Below are 14021 nucleotides of genomic sequence, written 5' to 3'. Positions count from 1 at the left end.
TAATAATAAAAAATCCAGCCCAAATGTCAATAGTGGCAAGATTGAGAAACCTTAGGTTAATTAAATGGAAGACAAAGGTCCCCAAGCCCAAGGCAAGTGCTACATGTTCCACATCTCTCAGATTCTTCCCCACCAGTAGCCCGATATTTACAAAGTGTGGCTCCAGATTCAGATAAAGAACATCTGGGTACGCCTGGAGCTTGCAAGTGCAGGCAGTGGAAATGGCTCTGTCACTTTTCAGCTAACAGCCCTGTTGTGACTACTTGTCCATTCATTCACTCAACAGGGATTCAGGGCAAAATGACTCAGATGGCAGTGCGACCTGTGGCTCAGAGGAGGATTCTGGAGTCAGAATGGTGCTATTACTTACTTGCAGAGTGACCTTGGACAAGTGCCCTAACCTCTCCGAGCCTCAATTTTCTCATCTGAAATATAGGGCGGTAATAAAAAGAGCACTTGCTTTATAGGGTTATTATGAGGAATTTGTAGAAAGCACTTAATCATCACTAGCTCTCATTGTCTGGTAACTGTAGGTTACCTAAGGGCAGGAGCTGGTCTGTGTTGCTCATCTCACGTAACAGAATGCTTAATTAATAGAGACTTAAAGAATACAGATATTTACTTATCTCACACAAAAAGTTAAGAGGAGGGTGGCATGAAAGTTGATTCAGCAGCTCAACTATGTTATTAAGGACCCAGGTTTCTTCCACCCTTTTGTTCTACCAACCTATATATGTGGGCTTTTCATGCCCAGGCTTGTTGCCTCATCGCTACAGAATGGCTGCTATCATGTCAGGCATCAATCTTCATCAAATCATTTTCAAAGGCAGGAAGGAGGAGGTGACAAGGATGGCCAAAATAACTCTCACTTCTCTCACTCTCTCTCTCGTTGTAATCCTGCCACCCACTGCCAACTTCCCTACCATCTCATTGGCTGGAACTGGGTCCTATAGCCACCCCTAGGATGATCACTAGCAAAGGGAACAGGATTCACCCCATAGGGTGAGATTATTCCTGTATTAACACAACTCAAGTTCCTTTAATAAGGAAGAAATAAAGACAGAAATTGGGTGGACAGCCAACAGTGTCTGCCATACTGTTCACCGCCATTGTGCCCAGGATTACTTTGTAATCCCTATTACAAAGTAACTGTTTAACAAATATTTTTGAACGAATAAATAAACCCTCTTATTTAAGGGCATGTAAGAAGCTTATGGAACAATTTGGAGGTTTCTCAAAATAACTAAAAATTGAGCTACCATATGATCTAGCAATATCATTGCTAGGTATATACTTCCCAAAAAGGGAAATTAGTATATTAAAGAAATACACACTCATATTTATTGCAGCACTGTTTAAAATAGCTAAGATTTGGAAGTAACCTAAGCGTCCATCAACAGATGAATGAATAAAGACAATGTGGTACATATATACAATGGAGTACTATTCAGCCATAAAAAAAGAATGATATCCTGTCATTTGCAACGACATGGGTGGAACTGGAAAGCATTATGTCAAGTGAAATAAGCCAGGTACAGAAAGGCAAACATCACATGCTCTCATTTATTGGTGGGATTTAAACATCAAAACAATTGAACTCATGGACGGAGAGTAGAAGGATGGTTGCCAGAGGCTGGGAAGGGTAGTGAGGGCTTGGGGAGGGGGAGGTGGGGATGGTTAATGGATAAAAATATAGAAAGAATGAATAAGACCTACTATTTGATAGCACAAGAGGGTGACTATAGTCAATAATAACTTAAGTGAACATTTTAAAATAAACAGTGTAGTTGGATTGTTTGTAACTCAAAAGCTAAATGCTTGAGGGGATGGGTACCCTATCCTCCATAATGTGCTCATTTAACTTTGCATGCCTCTATCAAGACGTCTCATGTACTCCATAAATATATACACCTACTATGTACCCACAAAAATTAAAAATTAAATAAATAAAGAAGCTTATGAGTAAGACACATCTCTGACCTCAAGGGTATCCAATTCTATTAGTTGGGGTAAGGTATACAGAAATAAATTTGACAATGATTTCTCTTATTGGCCCCTCCCCATCTCTAAGGCTTTGATGAGGAGACCCCCTGAGATCATTTAAAATCTCAGTATCTCAACTGACATTTGTATATATCTTTAAAAAAAAAGAAAAAAAGAATGGCTATTCTCCAAAAGTTACTGGGGAAAAAACAAACACAAAAAACAGAAATGGCTGGTACGTAAGCAGTGTCACAGCCCTCTAGGCAATCCCTATTCCAAATAGCAGAGGGCATGAGCTGGTGGACTGTGGACTTGTGTTGTTTGGCTATGAGAGTATTTTTTAAAATTATAATCTACAGTGAAACATCAGAAGAATTTACATAAAATATGCTGAGCACGGTGGCTCACACCTGTAATCCCAGCACTTTAGGAGGCCGAGGTGGGTGGATCTCCTGAGGTCGGGAGTTCAAGACCAGCCTGACCAACATGGAGAAACGCCATCTCTACTAAAAATACAAAATTAGCCAGGCATGGTGGCGCCTGCCTGTAATCCCAGCTAGTCGGGAGGCTGAGGCAGAAGAATCGCTTGAACCCGGGAGGCGGAGGTTGTGGTGAGCCGAGATTGCACCATTGCACTCCAGCCTGGGCAAAAAGAGCGAAACTCGGCCGGGCGCGGTGGCTCAAGCCTGTAATCCCAGCACTTTGGGAGGCCGAGACGGGCGGATCACGAGGTCAGGAGATCGAGACCATCCTGGCTAACACAGTGAAACCCCGTCTCTACTAAAAAGTACAAAAAACTAGCTGGGCGAGGTGGCGGGCGCCTGTAGTCCCAGCTACTCGGGAGGCTGAGGCAGGAGAATGGCGTAAACCCGGGAGGCAGAGCTTGCAGTGAGCTGAGATCCGGCCACTGCACTCCAGCCTGGGCCACAGAGTGAGACTCTGTCTCAAAAAAAAAAAAAAAAAAAAAAAAAAAAAAAGAGCAAAACTCTATCTCAAAAAAAAAAAAAAAAAGAGTTTACATAAAATATGGATATACAATGTCACTTGAAAAATTAAAGGATCTGATTAACACTGGAACCACATTCTTGCATAGCATGGCAATTATGCTGGCACAGAGTAGTGGCTGCCCTTGAGTCACAGCTGCTCCTTTAAAGCAGGACATGCTCTCCTGTTTGCTACAGTCTCCACCTCTCCCTAAAGCCCCTCACTCAAGTCACTTTTCTTTTTTTTCTATTTTTTTTTCTTTTTTCCATTTTTTTTTTTTTTTTTTGAGATGGAGTCTTATTCTGTCACCCAGGCTGGAGTGCAGTGGTGTGATCTCAGTTCACTGCAACCTCCACCTCCCGGGCTCAAGTGCTTCTCCTGTCTTATCCTCCCAAGTATCTGGGATTACAGGCACATGCCCCCAAGCCTGGCTAATTTTGTATTTTTAGTAGAGACAGGGTTTTACCATGTTGGCCAGGCTGTTCTCGAACTCTTGACCTCAATTGATCCACCCTCCTTGTTCTCCCAAAGTGCTGGGATTGCAGGCATGAGCCACTGCACCCGGCCTCACTCTTCTTATTTATGTTACCTGCCTGGTCCTGGTGTAAATTTGAGTCCGTGCTTCTTGCATGCAAAGGCCAAGGGACTCCAAAGAGGTAGTCTCACCTCTCTCTGTTTCCCCAGATGCTGCACAGTGCCTGATTTAGAATTTCCATTTTCTGAACGAAAAGACTGTAAGTTATTTGAAGGCACATAGCCTTCATTTCTAACAATTTTCTGCCATCATAAGAGGAGAGACTACCTAGAAATAAAGCCATTATAGGGGAAAGTTGGGCACCCCTGGATTTTCCAGTTATGTGAGCTCGTAAATTCTTTTTACCTAAGCAGAGTTGAGTTGTCATTGTGTCATCTATATCCACAAGATCCCAACTGATATAATCCTCTTTCCACTTACCAGAAGGTTATAATCTACTTTTTTTTTTTTCCCTGATATAGGGTTTCACTCTGTCACCCAGGCTGGAATACAGTGACACCATCATGGCTCACTGCAGCCTTGACCTCCTGGGCTCAAGCAATCCTGCCATCTCAGCCTCCTGAGTAGCTGGGATCACAGGCATACACCACCATGCCTGGAAAATTTTTGTATTTTTATAATAATAGAGATACAGTTTCACCATATTGCCCAGGCTGGTCTTAAACTCCTGGGCTCAAGAAATCTGCTCACCTCAGCCTCCCAAAGTGCTGGGATTGCAGGCATGAGCCACTGCACTCATCCAGTTGTAATCTAATCTGTATATATGTACACACACACACACACACACACACACACACACATACACACACACATTTATTTATTTATTTATAGGAAACGAGGCAAAAAGAGTAATAAAAAGCAGAATATTCTATAGAGAAGGGACACCCCATCCCAGTGATATCTCAAGTACAGGCCGGTTGTGGTGGCACACATCTGTAATCCCAACACTTCAGGAGGCCAAAGTGGGCAGATGGCTGAGCCCACTTTTTATTAAGCCCTGGGCAATATGGGGAAACACCATCTCTACAAAAAATCAGAAATTAGTCAGGTGTGGTGGTATGTGCCTGTAGTCCCAGCTACTTGGAAGGCTGAGGTGGGAGGATTGCTTGAGCCTAGGAGGCTGAGATTGTAGTGAGTGGAGATTGCACCACTGTAGCCCTGCCTGGGCAACAGAACAAGACTCTATCTCAAAAAAATAAGAATAAAATAAAATATCTCAAGTACAGCCATCTCATTTAAAGATAGGGAAATAAAAAGCTGATTTAGGAGAACAGGATCCCAGTGGTCAGCCAGTGAGTGGGCAGGCAAGTACCAACACCCGAGCACCTGACTCCCAGGCCAATGCCCTCTCAAAATGTTTTCTGCTCAATCCTCTCTGCAGGCATCCTCTGCTGAGAAGTGTTGAGATTTTTCTTAGAGGCTGAGTGAGGTCAAGTCAACCCAATTCGTCCAGGTAAATACAAGCAATATCACCTTTAAAAGGTGCTGGCAAGAGACGTGTTCACTTGAAGTCAAGTTTTTTTCTCTTGGACTCCATAATACCTGTCATCATTTATTTATAATCCCACTGAGTATCCTACTCAGGTTTTTTGGCACATCTGGGCACTAAGCAAGGCTAATTAATCCCCCTTCCCCCATGAATTCCTGGGTAAGAATAATTGCTTTATGAGGGTGGTTATAGGGGTACCCGAAACCTCAAGGAAAATCATTACATCTCTGAGTGGATGTCACTCAGGACAACCGGTCTTTGCCGTGGCCCTGCCAGACAAAGCACCAGCAGCCTGAGGGATTTTTCCATCAGCTTGGACTCCAGTCTTCTCACCCACCTCTCTTTTGTCACACCCCAAAATAATAATCATAATCACGAGTAAAAACGGGATAATGATGGAATCTTCCTCTCAGGGTTGCTGAAAGAAGTAAAAAGATAATGCATGTAAAGAGTTTCGCACCTTGCCTAAAAGTAGTAAGTACTCATTAAGGGAAGAGTAGTAGCAATGCTAACAACGACAATATCAGCTAACATTGATTGAGTGCTTCCCGTATACCAGGCCCTGTTCTAAATGCTTTGCATGTGTCTGATCTCATTTAAGATTCTTTCTAGCTCTTTCACTCTCAGGCTGAATATTCTGATATAAACGAGACCTATTAGGTGTTAGATGATACTTGAGTGAACAGATGTCTGATTCTAGTGCCTGTTCTATTTTCCACTAGCCTGATTGTCTTTATTAAGCCCTGGGTTTCCTGGCCCAAGTTCCTGGTAAGTGGATGAACTTGGTTTTCTTTTCTTTCTTCATTTTCATTTTCTAAATTAAATAAAATTTGTTCTAGAGATGGAGTCTATGTTGCCCAGGCTGGCCTTGCACTCTTGGGTTCAAATGATCCTCCCACCTCTGCCTCTCAAGTATCTGTAATTATAGGCATGTACCCAGTGTGCCTGACTGAGCCTAGTTTTCTGACCAACCCAAACACTTACCCATCTCTCCTTGCTTTCTTTTGCCTATCACCTATCCATCAACCTAATCATCCTCTCATCCATCCATATACTCAGCAACCAAATTATTCAGCTACATACCCACCCATCCATCTACCCATCACTCATCTGTTCACTCATTCACCCACTTACTCATCCATCTTTCTTTCAATTCATTCATATATTCTATCCACTATCCATCTTTCTACCTCCTCATCCACCTACCTATCCATTTATTCATCTATCCACCCATCCATACACATCTGTCTTTCCACCCATTCGTCTATCTGCCCATTCACCCAACCACACATCTACTCCCTCATCCACCCCAAATAGTCATGCGTCTATCCACTACTCACTCCCCACTCATCCATCCATCCATCCTTCTAATCTATCCATGTATCTACCTGCCCACCCAGCCATCTCCACCCATCTACCACCTAACATTTGCAGTAATGCTCTGTGCTAATCCCTAGCTTGCTGTTTTGGGCTCCCTTCCTGGTAGGAAAGGTGGCTGCCATCAGAGGGTCCCCACAGAGGAAGACAGATAAGCCTGCGTGGAGTCCAGTGAGCCTCTTTGTGGCCTGGACCTTCAAAGCCACTGACTTCCAGGGTCTGTGGCCAAACAATGATGAAATGCACATGGAAAGTGAGAAGCCCTGCAATTATATGGAAAGAGACAGAGGCTCAGCCTTCCCAATGTTACAGCTGAATGCAGCCTTCCAGCCATCCCTACCAAGTCACTCCACCATAGGGTGGAGATGGATGGAGGCACATGCTTCCAGCAGAGCAATTAGAGGGAAACTAATATCTCTTTCCCACAGAGGAGACTGGGAACTCCAAGATGCGATGGAAAGGAGGCGAGTCAGCAAAATGAGGAAATCAAAGCCACAGAGATCAACAGCTAATTAACTGATCCTCCTAAGATAATGTTTCATTAAAATCCAGTTCTTCTGCCCTGTGGGGACTGATATCTCCCCTACCGCCTCTCCATTGCCCTTTTCCACCCATTCCTGATCTCATCTGCTTCCGCTCTGATCTTTCCCCAAGTCTTATCCCTCCTCCAATTCAACCTCCCCCAGCTACTAGCGTAGACTTTTAAAGGCACAAGTCTGACCATGTCACTCCCTATTTATAAGCCTTTACGATTCATTGCCCGAGACAAAGGGCAAACTCCCAAGGTAAGGCAAAGGCCGTTCATTCATTTAACACAGATTTCCTCGGTGCTTCTCCTCTCTCACAAGCTTGGGGATGGTAGGGCACAGAAATAAGTTTCTGACCCTTGCCCTGTTTCTCCAGTTTCCTTACCCACCACTCCTTTCCACATTCCTGGATTTCAGCAAAAACTTTCCAACCTCTGGCTTAGTGAGAGCCAGTCCCCAGGGAACCTGCCCTTAGTATCCATGCTTTGCTCAGCTCACTTCCACATGGACTCTGGGCTTGGCCTTGTGACTTGCATTTACCAGTGGAATGTGGTGGCAGTAATGCCAGTTCCACGCCTAAGCCTTGAAAGGTTTGGGGGCCGGGCGCGGTGGCTCACGCCTGTAATCCCAGCACTTTGGGAGGCCGAGGCGGGCGGATCACAAGGTCAGGAGATCGAGACCACGGTGAAACCCCGTCTCTACTAAAAATACAAAAAATTAGCCGGGCGCGGTTGTGGGCGCCTGTAGTCCCAGCTACTCGGGAGGCTGAGGCAGGAGAATGGCGTGAACCCAGGAGGCGGAGCTTGCAGTGAGCCGAGATCGTGCCACTGCACTCCAGCCTGGGCGACAGAGCGAGACTCCGTCTCAAAAAAAAAAAAAAAGAAAGGTTTGGGAAGCTTCTGCTTTTGTGCTCTTGGGAGCTCTGAACCACTGTGTAGGCAGCCAGGCTACCCTGCTGGAAGGGACTGTGTGGAAAAACCACATGGAAAGTGAGAAGCCCTGCAATTACATGGAAAGAGACAGAGGCTCAGCCCTCCCAATGTTACAGCTGAATGAAGCCTTCCAGCCATCCCTACCAAGGCACCAGACATATGAATGAAGTCATCTGGACGTCCCAGCCTCACCCAACATCTGACTGCAGTTGCAGGAGAGACCCCCAAGTGAGAGCAGCAGCAGAACCATCCAGCTATAAGCCCCATTCTCTTTCTGTTCGTTCTATTAGTTCTTATGAGAACAAATGAAAGCGCCAACTTGGCTGGGCGCTGTGGCTTACGCCTGTAATCCCAGCACTTTTGGAGGCTAAGATGGGTTGATCACCTGAGGTCAGGAGTTTGAGACCAGCTTGACCAACGTGGTGAAACCCTGTCTCTACTAAAAAAATTACAACAATTAACCGAGCATGGTGGCGGGCACCTGTAATCCCAGCTACTCAGGAGGCTGAGGCAGGAGAATTGCTTGAACCCAGGAGGCAGAGGTTGCAGTGAGCCAAGATCATACTGCTGCACTCCAGCCTGGGCAACAGAGTGAGACTCCATCTCAAAAAACAAGCAAACCAAAAGCGCCAATCCACAAAGCCATGAGAAATAATAAAATAGTTTTGTGTTAAGTCACTACATCTTGGAGTTGTTTGTTACACAGCACCAGATATCTGATACAGGGGCCTTGCTCCTGCTATTTCCACAGCTTAGAATGTTTCTCCAACCCCAGCCATCTTCTTTACCCCACATGGTGAACTCCTATTCACCTTTCAGAGCCCATATTCAGCATCACTGTCCCTGCCTCCCATAGGCTGAGTTAACATCTCTTTCCTCTGGGAAACTGTATGAGACTAACCTACAATACTCATTTTTCCGTCTCCTCCACTGACTATGAATGACAATATTTACTCATGTAATGCTCACAAGAACCCTATGAGGGAGATGATATTATTATCCATTATCCTATTTTACAGGTGAAGAAGCTGGGGCACAGAGAAATGCCGCCAAATCACCCTGGTATTAAGTGGTTCAGCAGAGATTTAAGCCCACACAGAGCCCAAGTTCTTGTCCACTGTGGCTTCTAAGTAAAGTATAAAAAAGGTATGACATTTATTGGTCTAATTTAACACAAAATCCAGAAGGAGGTGTGATGCCAGGACCTGTCCCAGCAGCAGCCTAGCTGTCTCAGGGCCCTTGTTTGATTTTTGTGAGGTTCTCTTGTCCACATAATCACAAAATGGCTGCCATGCTCAGCCTCTCACATGACAACTCCCAGAGAGGGAGGAAGAAGGAACATCTCCCATATTTCTGAAGCTCCCCAGTGATTTTCCCAGCCATCTCATTGGTCAGTACTGGATTACATGACCACTACTAGCCCAGTTACTGGCAAGGGGAACCTGATATCCATGTTTGGCTTGGCCCTGTCTTGATTTGGAGGTTGGGCCCATTTTCTTTGAGCACAAGGCTGCCTAATATCTGAAGAAAGCCAGGGTTTCTTCTAGTGAGGAAGTTGGCCAATCAATTAGTGTCTCTTCTGCAGTGGTCAGCTCTCAGAACACCCGAAATAAAGTCATGTACAGACTCTGTTCATTCCAAGGATCTAGATGCCCCAAAGGTCACTCTCCCAGGTTTGCATAATGTCAGTTGTCTTAGTCCATTTGTGTTGCTATAAAGGAATACCTAAGGCTGCGTAATTTATAAAGAAAAGAGGCTTATTTGGCTCCATGTTCTGCAGGCTGTACAAGATGTGGCACTGGCATCTGCTTCTGGTGAGGGCCTCAGGCTGCTTCCACTCATGGCGAAAGGGGAAGGGCAGCCCATGTGTGCAGAGATCTCATGGCAAGAGAGGAAGCAAAAAAGAGACAAGGGAGGCACCGGCTCTTTTCAACAATCAGCTCTTGCAGGAACTACTAGAGTGAGAACTCACTTATTACCATGGGGAGGGCACCAGGCCTTTCATGAGGGATCAACTCCCATGAACCAAACCCCTCCATTAGACCACACCTCCAACATTGGGAATCAAATTTCAACATGAGGTTTGCGAAGGTCAAACATCCTAACTATAGCATGGGTGCACCTGCCTTGTCTCTCCCAGGCCACTGTGAAGCTCCATGGAAGGTCCTGGGGCAATAAGATAGCACACCGCCAGTTCTTCCCCAACTCATCGCCCTCCCGTCCTTGCAGACACACACCTCTGGACCATGTCTCAAACAGACATGACTCCCAAATGCCAGACCAATAATGTGGTTGCATTTTCACTGGTCCATCATGGAATGAATGAGAAAAATAGGGACAATGGAATGAGATTTGTATAAAGCTAAATTGATTCCATTTAAAGGATGACGGTGGTTTACTTTCCTACTTAAACTCTCTCTTGGCTTCCCAGGGCATTTAGCATAAAGCCCAGCCTCCTCTTCCTGACAAGGTCTGCTCCCAGAGCAGCTCCTGCCACCGCCTCACTCAGCCTCAGCCTCCCTGGGATGCTCTCTTTCTCCAGCACACTGAACCCCTTGCCTCTCTAGGGTTCTTTGGATTTGTAGTCTCTTTCTCCTGGAATGTTCTTCCCCTAGTTCTTTACAAAGTTGCTATCTCTCATCTTGACCTCAACTCATCTCGCCACCTGCCTGGAGACTTTTCCTCACTGCCTCCAAGGCCATGGGCACATCCACCTCTATGTCAGCATCCATCACCTCCTGCTGTTTGCTTGTCTTCGGAGTCCTCCTCAGCACCTGACACTGTATTTATGCTGATTTGTTTCTTCACTGGATGGTCTCTGCTGCCCACATGTGAAATCTATTAAGGCGGAGACCTTGCCCAGACTAGCGCAGTCCCTTCCTCCCTGGTCTCCAGCTTCCCAGCCCTTGGCATGGACGGTGAGATGGATCCTGCTAGAATATAAGTTAAATCATGGCCCTTCTCTACCCAGACCCTTGCATGGTTGCTGGCCACGCTGCCTCCCTCCTGCTCCTAGAACCCACCCCAGAGCTTCCCATCTTCACATTTGCCATTGCATCTCTCCAGAACATTCTTTCCTCAGATGCCTCAATGGTTTGCTCCTCTCATTTCCATTGAGTTTCTGTTCAAAGCTCCCCCAGGGAGGCCATTCCTGCCCACTCTCTTTAAAATTTCACTTCCCATCTACTGACTCCTTTATTCTTCTCCAAAGCACTTGTCTCCATTTGAACTGCTTTATATTTTACTTATTTGCCTCATTTCTTATGGTTTCTCCCATGAGAATGTCAGCACCATGAAGACAGAGATGTATCATTTTTTTGGTCTGTGTTACTTACTGCCAGGTCTTGTTGTCTAGAACAGTGCCTGGTACAACAAGAGGTGCTCAAAATATTTACTTGACAAGTGTATAACAGCTTTCTTGAGGTATAATTCAGATATCATAAAATTTGTCCCCATGGCCAGGGATGGTGGCTCACACCTATAATCCCAGCACTTTGTGAGGCAAAGGAGGGAGGATCACTTGAACCCAGGAGTTTGAGATCAGCCTGGGCAACATGGCAAAACACCCTCTCTACAAAAATATACAAAAACAAAAACAAAAATTAGCCAGGCAGGTGTGGTGGCTCAGGCCTGTAGTCCCGCCTGTAGTCCCAGCTACTCAGGAGGCTGAGATGGGAGGATAGCTGGAGCCTGGGAGGCAGAGATTGCAGTGAGCTGAAATCACACCACTGCACTCCAGCCTGGGTGGCAGAGTGTGACCCCTGTCTCAAAAAAAAAAAAAAATGCCCATTTATTAGTACATTCTCAGAGTTTCACAACCATCACGGTGATCCATTTTAGGAGGTTTCATTAGTGGTTACTCCCTATTTCTCCCTATTTCCCCGTCCCTAGAAACCACTAGCCCGCTTCATGTCTCTATAGATTTGCCTATTCTGGACATTTCGTATACATTCAGTCCTATAATAAGTGGCCTTTCATGACTGGCTTCTTTCACTTAGCATAATGTTTTCAAGGCTCATTTGTGTTGTAGCATATGTCAGTACTGGATTCCTTTTTATTGACAAATATTATTCCACTGGAATGGGGGATACATCACATTTTGCGTATTCATTTATTAGTTGGTGGACATCTGGGTTGTTTCCACCTTTTGCGCTATTCAATATAGACTTTTGAGTGAGTGGTTGTGTTACTTCCAATATGAAACCTACCTTTCTGCTTTAGGGGTATTAAAATATCCTTTTGTAAGCTGACAGTAGGAGTAAATGTATTTCTTAATGTCCTTACCTGGCAAAATAAAACCCTGGGTCTCTCTGTTGACTTTAATGGTACAAGGGCACAAAAGGCCAAAGTCTTGGAGCTGCAGATCACTAGGACTCAGGCTATAACAAAGGCTGGGTTAGTGGCTCAGGGAAGCCAAGCCCTGTCCCTCTGGCCCTGCCATGACTCAGACCATGACTGGTAAACAAGAGAGCATAATGCAGCACATCTCAAAATGGGGTATGGTATCCCGCTGAGGGCACATACTGATGTCCTGAAGAGAAAGACTACATTTCCCAGCCTCCTGTCTGTCCAGCAAGATGTGGTCACGTGATTGAGTTCTGACCAATGGGATGAATGCAGGAGATTTTTCTCTTCTTTGCTTCACCCTCCTTCCTGCTGGGTGGAATGTGGACAAAATGGCTGGAGCTCAAGCAGCCATATCAGCCCCTGAGGTGGAAACCACTGGTTACAGATGCTAGAGGGTCCAGAAAGGAGGGACCTCATGATTATGGAGATGCCACACCACCTCTAGCCTCCTGTGTCTGCTTGAGAGAAAAAAAAAAAAATGTAGCTGGGCATGGTGGCTCATGCCTGTAATCCCAGCACTTTGGGAGGCTGAGGTGGGCAGATCACCTGAGGTCAGGAATTTGAGACCAACCTGGCCAACATGGTGAAACCCCGTGTCTACTAAAAATACAAAAATTAGCTGGGTGTGATGGCACATGCCCATAATCCCAGCTACTCAGGAGGCTGAGGTAGCAGAATCGCTTGAACCTGGGAGGCAGAGGTTGCAGTGAGCTGCGATCACACCACTGCACTCCAGCCTGGGAGACAGAGCAAGACTCCATCTCAAAAAAAAAAAAAGCCTGCGGTCTTGAATGAAAGCATGTTAATGTATAACATGTTGCTATGTTACTTTGAGAAGTCTGTCACTCACTGCCAAATCCCATCCCACCTGATGCGCCTCCATGACCTCCTCACAGATGAGGAAACTGACATGAGGCACATCTGCCCTGGGATATTATTTCTATACAAAGATTTGAGAGAAAAAAACAAATTTCCCTTTTTATTTATCCCAAGGCTTATTTAATCCATGTCACCCCTTCTTTTTATATTAAAATGAATGCATGCATTCTGGGGAAGGATGGAGAACATCCAGTGAATTTTAAAGAGAGCTTTTGTGTTGTCTGCTTGTTACCAGGGTCTGCCCCAAAGGCCTCTAATGCAGCGGTCCCCAACCTTTTTGGCACCGGGTACTGATTTCATAGAAGACAATTTTTCCACGGACCCAGGGGTGGGGGTGGGAGTATGGTTTCAGGATGGTTCAAGTGCATTACGTTTATTGTGCACTTTATTTATATTATTATTACATTGTTTGAAATAGTGAGCTAATTATACAACTCACCATAATGTGGAATCAGTGGGAGCCTGCGCTTTTTTTCCTGCGACTAGATGGTCCCATCTGGGGGTGATGGGAGACAGTGATAGATGATCAGGCATTGGATTCTCATAAGGAGGGTGCAACCTAGATTCCTCGCCTGTGCAGTTCACGGTAGGGTTCGCCCTCCTATGAGAATCGAATGGCGCCACTGATCTGACAGGAGGTGGAGCTCAGGCAGTAGTGTGAGCGATGGGGAGCGGCTGTAAATATACATGAAGCTTTGCTCACTTGCTCGCCATTCACCTCCTGTTGTGGACCCCAATTCCTAACAGGCCAAGGACCTGCACTGATCCGTGGCCCAGGGGTTGTGGACCCCTGCTCTAATGGGTACCCAATCCCTCTGCTTCCAGGAGGAGGATCACTGAAAGAAAGATCCTGAACACTGTCTCAGGCAACAGAGGGGCCTGCATTTGAATCCCAGGTCTGCTACTTCTTATCCACGTGTTCTTGGGCAAACCACATCACCTCTCTGACCTTCAGTCTTTTCCTCTAT

Source organism: Macaca nemestrina, chromosome 15, assembly GCF_043159975.1.
Source record: "Macaca nemestrina isolate mMacNem1 chromosome 15, mMacNem.hap1, whole genome shotgun sequence".
In the NCBI taxonomy this organism is placed as follows: domain Eukaryota; kingdom Metazoa; phylum Chordata; class Mammalia; order Primates; family Cercopithecidae; genus Macaca; species Macaca nemestrina.
The sequence above is the reverse complement of the archived record's forward strand: the minus strand, read 5'-3'. Positions refer to the sequence as shown.